The sequence below is a fragment of the Neophocaena asiaeorientalis genome, unplaced genomic scaffold, assembly GCF_003031525.2.
Source record: "Neophocaena asiaeorientalis asiaeorientalis breed wild unplaced genomic scaffold, Neophocaena_asiaeorientalis_V1.1 scaffold31, whole genome shotgun sequence".
NCBI lineage: Eukaryota > Metazoa > Chordata > Mammalia > Artiodactyla > Phocoenidae > Neophocaena > Neophocaena asiaeorientalis.
In genome coordinates, this window is record NW_020175320.1 from 4,362,046 (window position 1) to 4,371,500 (window position 9,455).

Consider the following 9,455-nt stretch of genomic DNA (forward strand, 5'->3'; position numbering starts at 1 on the left):
CATGAATTGTTTAGTGCCCACTACAACTTTATGAAACAGGTACTAGAGTGCATTTTATTATCCCATTTTACGTATAAGAAAACTGATGATAAGTGAGGATAAGAAACGGTACTAATCATGTAGCTAATAAGTGGATGACAAGGTGTAAACCTTAACCATTAAAAACTCACTAACCAGTGCTGGCTGGAGCAGATGGTTGATTTTGAGATGAAAATAGAAATGAGACTTTGTAGGAGAAGGAATAAATCGGCACATGAATAAAATCCTATCAATCTCTCATTCAAATTTAGGTACAGTTTGTTAATGAGTCTACATTCTAAATGACTTCTTGCTCTGCAGCATCTACAAAGAACTCCTCTTACAACTGATCTCAAATGTATAAAGTTATCATTTAATAATCTATTTTAATCCTCCTTTTCTTTCAGATGATGAAAAGGGTTCTTCAACAATGGGGATTCTTGCTAGCTATTGTCTTCTTTACTATGCAGTTGCTTTATAAGATACCCTTATTATAGTGCCAATTAAAGTTCTGATAAAAGATGAAAAATGCTGCAGTTCATTTTGACTAAGAATAGATATTAACACCTTTCACTTTGTGATTATGTTCCTTGTTCTCACTAAATTATAAAAAGCTTCTTTCTTTTTTCATATTTAATGAAATGAATTGGAGACAAGTTGCTGACCTTTCAGAAAGAATCTTGCTAGAACATTGAGCCAAAAAGCAAATTGAATAAGTAAGCGATTACTAAGGATTATTCTTTGCCTTGGACTTTGATCAATGAGAATGGAATGTGCAGCTGCCATTGATATATTTGGAGTTGAAAAGAGGAATTTGTACTTCTAGTGACCTAACAGAATATTTGTGTGTTGGGTGAACTGGAAGACATCCTCCAGTCTTATAAGAAACTCTAAGAAATAAACCAGCTGATTGAATACCTAAATACAAAATACTTTTTAAAAAATGAATCCATTCAAAAATTTGATCATATACTAATAAATTCAGAATAGAAAATTCTAATGTCCCAGATCATTTTAAATACCTTTATCTTCCTTGTGATAAACAAACTAACAAAAATAACCCAAGGAATGATTTTTAAAAACTCTATACACAGTGGGAATAGAGGGAATGTAGTCAACATAATAAATGCCATATATGACAAACCCACAGCTAACATATACTCAACAGTGAAAAGCTGAAACTTTTTCCCCTAAGATCACGAACAAGACAAAGATGCTTACTCTCACCACTTTTATGCACATGGTATTGGAAATCCCAGCTATAGGAATTAGGCAAAAAATAAACAAACAAAAGATATCCAAATTGGAAAGGAAAAAAGAAATTGTCACTATTTGCATGTGACATGATACTATATATAGTAAACCCTAAAGACATCATCTAAAAACTTACCTAATAAATGAATCCAGTAGAGTTGCAGGATATAAAATTAATGTACAGAAGTCTCCTGCATTTCTATACTCTAAAAACAAACTATCAGGAATAGAAATCAAGAAAACAATCCCATTTACAACTGCATTAAAAAGAATAAAATACCTTGGAATAAATTTAACCAAGGTGGTGAAAGACCTGTACTTGGAAAACCATAAGATACTGATGAAAGAAATTAAAGATAACACAAATAGATGGAAAGATATACTGTGCTCATGGGTTGTAAAAATTAATATTGTTAATATGACCATACTATCCAAAGTAAACTGCAGATTCAATGCAATCCCCAACAAAATTCCAATGGCATTTTTCACAGAAATAGAACAAATATTTCTAACATTTATATAGAACCACAAAAGACCACAAAAGCCAAAGCAATCTTAAGAAAGAAGAGCAAAGCTAGATGTATCATGCTCCCTAATTTCAAATTTTACTACAAAGTTACAGTAATCAAAACAGTATGGTACTGGCATAACAACAGACACATAGATCAATGTAACAAGATAAAGAGCCCAGAAATAAACCCCCAACACATATGGTTAATTAATTTATGATAAAGAAGTCAAGAATGTATAATGGAGAAAGGACACTCTCTTCAATAAATTGTGTTGGGAAAACTGGACAGCCACATGCAAAAGAATGAAACTGGACCACTGTTTCACACCATACACAAAAATTAATTTAATATGATTAAAGACTTGAAGGTAAGACCTGAAACCATAAAAATCCTGGAAGAAAACATAGGCAGTAAAATCTTTCACATCAGTCTTGGCATTGAATTTATGTATCTGACTCCAAAAGCAAAGGCAACAAGAGCAAAAATAAACAAGTGGAACAACATCAAACTAAAAGTTTTGCACAGCAAAGGAAACCATCAACAAAATGAAAAGTCAACCTTGTAAATCAACTATACTCCAATAAAAATTTAAAATTAAAATAAATGAAAAGGCAACCTGTGGAATGGGAGAAAATATCTGCAAATCATACATCTGATAATGGGTTAATATCCAAAATATGTAAAGAACTCAACCCAGTAGCAAAAATAACAAACAATTTGATTAAAAAAGGTACATTTTTCCAAAGGAGACATACAAATGGCCAACAGGCACATGAAAAGATATTCAACATCACTAATCATTAGGGAAATACAAATTAAAACCACAATGAGTCATCACCTCATACTTGCTTGAATGGCTATTATCAAAAAGGCAAGAAATAACAAGTGTTGGAGAGAATGTGAAGAAAGGGAACACTTGTACACTGCTGGTGGGAATGTAAATCAGTGTCGCCACTATAGGAAACAGTATGGAGGTCCCTCAAGAAATTAAAAATAGAAATACTGTATGATCCAGCTGTTTTACTTCTGGTCATTTATCTGAAGCCCCAAAAAACAATTTTTTTTTTGTAAAAACATGTACAAAGTTTATTATTAGAGACAGCACAACAACAAGTGAGAGAGCACACAGAGAAACAGTTTGCTTAGTTAAGACAGAAGCAAGGCAGAGATGCACACAGAGAGAAAGGCTGTGGGTGTCCTCCCTAATGAGGAGGAGTGCAGTAAAGAGGCCGTTAAGTCACTTATATAGGGCAGTTCTTCTGGGTCTTTGTTTACCTTTGGCCAATTATCTGGTTTCTTTTTCTACACCTGACCTGCCTTAGGACCCTCCTCAACATGCATGCACAACTTTTTTCCAAGATGAATTACAGACCAGAGGCCTATAGGACAGCCTTAGCATCACATATTATAGGGTTGTGCCCCCTCCTTTTTGACTCCCAAGGAACCTTTCTGTGCATGTGCAATGTTTCCTTTGCCCCAAGGATGGGACATGTATGACCTCTTGATCTTTTAACAGTGTTTAGCCCCTCTCTGTCCCTGCCATAAAAGTGTCCAATGTCCAGTTATCTACCCTATTCCTGTTGCCACTTCTTATATCGAAGTGCAGATCTTGAAATATAGAAAGGAGTCCAATCATAAATATATAGTCTGATGCCCGAAAGATATATGCACCTCTATGTTCATTGCAGCATTATTTACAATAGTCAATATATGGAAACAATCTAGATGTCCATAGATGGATGAAGGGATAGAGAAGATGTGATGCACACACACACGCACACACACACATACAATTGAATACTACTCAGGCATAAAAAAGAAGGAAATCTTGCCATTTGTGACAACCTGAGGGTATTATACTAAGTGAAATCTTGAGGGTATTATATTAAGTGAAATAAGTCAGACAGAGAAAGACAAATACTGTATGATTTCATCAATACGTGGACTTAAAAATAAACAGACAAAACAAAACTCATAGGTACAGGAAACAGATTTGTGGTTTCCAGAGGAGAATGGGGTTGGGGGGTGTGTGTGAAGGGAGTCAACTGCATGATGACAAATAGTAAGTAGACATGCTGTGGTGATCATGCTGCAGTGTATGCAAATATCAAATTATTACTTTGTATACCTGAAACTAATATAATGTTATATACCAAGTTTACTTAAAAAAACGCAGGAACTTTATAATAAAGATGACTTATTTTATATATTATTTTATGAAAACTTACCTTTTGTGGTATTAACCAAAAGCACTCTCCTGCAGAATATCATCTTGGGATTTTTCAAAATGGCCACTGGTTCAATGCTCTGTAAATACCGAGTCACTTCTAGCTTTGCCTAAACCAAATGAACAGACCAATTAACCACAATTAGTAGGTAATGATGATATTTACCTGCTTAAAGGTTTTTGCTGTAAAATTTTTCAGTGATTAAAAGAAAAGCATAGGTTACTTCTTGATTTACAAGATTTTATACAAATGACAAAATATATTAGGTGCTTATTTTTGCCTATTAATTTTTAAAAAGTGCTATTTTTAACTGAATTATATAATCAGTTTTCATTGTATTAGTATTCCATAGTACTACACAAAACTTGAAACAATTACAGAAACATGTTTTAGGTGTATTTACTTAAACAAAGGAATTGTGTCATATATACTCTGGATGCTTAGCTTTCCATATCAATGTGCTGTAGAGATTTTTCTATGTTAGAATAAAAAAGATCTACCTTATGTTTTTTCTCCTAATCGAGATATAGTTGACACACAATATTATATTAGTTTCAGGTGTACAACATAATGATTTGCTATTTGGTATATATTGCAAAATGATCATCATAATAAATCTAGTTAACATACACCAGAACATGTAGTTCTAACTGTGACATAGCAGTATACAGTATAGAGCATAATTTATTTAACTATATCCATATTGATGTTGTTTCACCAGTACTGCAACAATCCCATTTACCATGTCTCTTTGTATACCATTGATTACTTTTATAGCAGATATATAGAGGAATGAAATAATAATATTAATGTGTCATATAACTTTTAATTTAACTAATACTGTCAAATTATCCTGCACATAATTGTATTAATTTGAAATCTCAAAAGAAGGAAAAGTTTCCTTACTCCAGGAGTTTATCATCCTTTTTTTATTTTATCCATCAAATGAGTGAAGGATATTATCGTATTATTATAATTTGTATTTTCATGATGATTGATAAGGTTGAGCATATTTTTCCTTAAAATTTTGTGACCATTTTTTGCTGTAAATTACCTTCTCACATTTTCCATTTTTTTCTATTAGTAGTCTTTTTCTTATTTATTTATATAAGTAAATAATATAGAGATTGGTTCTTTGTCTTCATATAGGTTGTTAATGTTTTCTCCGGGTCTTACATTTTCATTTTAACTATCTGTGAAGCATTTTATCATATTGATATCTTAATACTTGAGGTAGTAAACATATTTTTCCTTATATTTTTATTTTGTGGGAACTTCCAGAACCATAATGTTATTAATCACCCTTTTATGTATGATTTTCCATTTTTGTACACTTAGTTCCTTACTATATTGAGAATTTGTTTCGTGAAAATATAAGACAGAGTCATAACTTGTTTGTTTATAAATTTTTTCTATTTTTGCACTGTTTGTAACATGTTTAGTTGTCTTTCAAATTAGGCCCTTGCTATTATTGCTCCAAGTCTTCCCCCAAATTCTCAGCTATTCTTAAATATTTTATGTTGAAGGTAAATTTGTCAACTGCTTATAAAAACCTGGTTGAGATTTTTATTGATGATTTTTTTTTTTCTTTATGGCTGTGCCAGGCAGCATGCAGGATCTTAGCTCCCCGACCAGGGATCGAACCCGTGCCCCCTGCACTGGAAAGGCAGAATCCTAACCACTGGGCATCCAGGGAATTCCCTGATTGATTTCAATCAAGGTTTCAATTTAAGTGATGTTAAATTTCAGTGATAAATTTAAGAAGAATGTGCATATTTCCCACAAGACATTGCCACCAAAACAAGGTATATTTTACCACTGTTTACATCTATTAGTAAAGTTACATATTTTTATATAATTTTTGCATGTCTTACATTTGCTTCTAGGGTTTTAAAAATTATTTGTTATTATGAAACTTTAAAATTTATCCAGTAATTAGTAATTGCTGCAATTTAAAAATATCCATTAGTTTTAATATATGCATCTTGCTGCCTTTTCTTGTCAGTTTTGTTCAGACAGACCCTTGGCAAAACTCTTCTTTAGTGGCCTGAAGTCCAATCCATATAATTTCCTCTACATTTTATTGGGAAAACACTAATATTACAAATCTAGCTTACTAAATATTGTCTCTGGTTAAGTAACTAGATCTTTGGGCACATTTCTCAGTCAAATACTTATCACATTCTTAAACAAATGAATCCTGAAACCACTTGTCATGGTTGTGAGAGAAGCTTTCTTCTAAAATTATTCCATCTTGATAATTCCATCTTGATCTTTAGTTGACTTAGGCTGCAACTAAAGAAGAGCAAGAGGTTTCCTTATTAATCTTGTCTTTAAAGAAAAGTGAAATAACTATTTGATGTTATTACTGTCTATTTATCTACACCAGGAGAGGTGATAACAAGATCTGATAAAATCCTTTGGAAGACATTCTATTGATGGCAAAATCAATATTCTATTGATGGAGCTCTCACTCCATCTCCCTAAAGCAATACTGAGTAAATTATGAGGCCAGTCACCTGCTTTTGTAAATAAAGTATTATTGGAACACAGCTGTGCCCATCATTTACATACTGCCTAAGGCTGCTTTCATGCTATAATAGCAGTGCTGAATATTTATAACAGAGACCTAATGGCCTGTGAAGATTAAAATATTTATATTCTGGCCCTTTACAGAAAAAAAAGTGTAGATACATGATCTAAAGGTTTGGAATTCAGATCTACTTAGATATTTGAAAAAGGAAAAAATGATCTCCATCTGTACAAACAGTGGGTTAAACACATACAAGCAAAGGGTTAAAATCACTGGAGTAATATTACCTGAATATTGTGCAAGAGTTTTGGTGAAGAAAATAAGGCAGCTGTAGAATAACACTTTGGTTCCTAGGTTTCATGGTATCATAAAATTTCTGTCTCATAGTTTATTTTAGAATAACTTAAATAACCAAAATTAAGGTCTGTGCTAGAGGAAACAGTCCTGATTTTGACAATAACCTGATTCAGTTCTAACAGTTTAGGGACTGATCCTCTTTCATGTTGTTTTTGTTCTCTACTAAGGAGGAAATCTTATTGCCTGAAACAAGAAGAGTATTTGTCTTTTCAAATACTTATGCCACGTTACTAATTTTTCTTTCTTTCTCTTCTTTCTTTCTTTCTTTTCTTTCTTCTCTTTTTCTTGTTTCTTTTAGTGTTGACTAGAAGTCTATTATTAGCATGTTAAAGGGTAACAGTGATAGACATATGTATATACTACAGAGATTTTTTTAAACTGTGAAATCCAAGACCTTAGAGATATTTTAATAAAATTTAATTCTAAATTAAATGTATGCATATTTAATCCACTTGGTAGTTAATCATATAAGATATTATGATACCTCTCTAGATAATAGCTAATTATTTTAATATGATAATGCCTAGTAAGATTATTTGATATTTTTTAAATCTAGCATTGCAGATTATATTCACATGTAAACTAGGTTTCAGTATAAGTTAATTCCCTGAGGTACTTTGGTCTGTTAGAAACTGTAAGACTAATGCATCTGTATAAGTAGCTCAAAAAACTGTTAGGTATAAATGTGAAGATCCTCATGGCCCTCACATTCCAAGAGCTACAATACTTACTAACTAACATAACACCGTACCCACCTGAGCAACACAAAATTTGCTTTTCATAATTTCAACTTATATTATTTTCTTAAAAGTGGCATGATATATTTATAAGCAATTCATTTGCAAAAAATGGAACTTTAGAATTAAATGAAATTATTAAAGACAAGTGAATATTTAATATATAAACAGTTTGAAGAGTACCCCACTAATATATATATTAAATATATGTTTCTTTATTGTCCTCCAGGAAATACCCTTTCCTGAGTGATATGAGGTAGTTCCTCTAATTTCTATGCTTGTGATCAACTCAATTATCTCCGTGAGATAGTATTTTCTCAGTTGCTTCAGTCTGTTCTTTACTCAAAATACTTACAGCCTCCCAAAGGAAATCCAGATACTTAATTCCGAATCTTTACAATCTATTTTTTATCAGACATATCTTGATTAGTGATTATTAAGATTATGTGTTCTCATGTTATTGAACTTAATAAAATATAATTATATATATATAATGTTAGAGTTTATTCTAGAAGAAAAAGTCATTCAACATTAAGAAATCTAATAAATCTTATTCACAATTAAGCCAGTGAAAAGAAAATTGTTATTATCCCCACAATTGCTGAGAAGATATCTGATAAATTTCAACTTGTATCACTCATTAAATAAATAAAAACCTATTAACAAAGAAAGAGATAAAAAGTTCCGTACTATGATGAGATAAACAAATCTCTTCCCCAAATCTGTCATCTTGTTAAATGGAGACATGTTGAAAACAATCTTCATTAAAATCAGAAATAAGACTTAGATCATGCTTGTTATTTAATACTGTTCTATGGATGCTAGCCAAAAAATTAGGAATAAAAGGTATAAAACTGTGCCAGAGATAGTGATATGTATTCATCACAGCATTTTCTCTATCTAGATACATAGGAAGACTGCATTTGTTGGCTTTCCTTGCATCTGGGTGGAGTTATATGACTGAATAAGGCAACGGAAATTTCCAGGCCTGGCCTTTACAGACATCCTACATACTCTCCATACCATTTTTTCCCAAATGGGAGAGACCTACTTGATCCTCATTAGACTTCTTTTTTTGATTATTACTTTTTTTGTTAGCATCTTTATTGGAGTATAACTGCTTTACAATGGGTGTTAGTTTCTGCTTTATAACAAAGCGAATCAGTTATACATATACATATATCCCCATATCTCTTCCCTCTGCGTTTCCCTCCCTCCCACCCTCCTTATCCCACCCCTCTTGGTGGTCACAAAGCACCAAGCTGATCTCCCTGTGCTATGTGGCTGCTTCCCACTAGCTATCTATTTTACATTTGGTAGTGTATATATGTCCATGCCACTCTCTCACTTTGTCAATGTTTTTCTGTCTCAAGATTGCTTTTTCTATTCGGGTCCTTCATGTTTCTATACAAATTGTGAAATTTTTCGTTCTAGTTCTGTGAAAAATGCCAGTGGTAGTTTGATAGGGATTGCATTGAATCTGTAGATTGCTTTGGGTAGTAGAGTCATTTTCACAATGTTGATTCTTCCAATCCAAGAACATGGTATATCTCTCCATCTGTTTGTATCATCCTTAATTTCTTCCATCAGTGTCTTATAATTTTCTGTATACCGGTGTTTTGTCTCCTTTGATAGGTTTATTCCTAGCTATTTTATTCTTTTTGTTGCAATGGTAAATGGGAGTTTCTTTCTTAATTTCACTTTCAGATTTTTCATCATTAGTTTATAGGAATGCAAGAGATTTCTGTGCATTAATTTTGTATCCTGCTACTTTACCAAATTCATTGATTAGCTCTAGTAGTGTTCTGGTAGCATC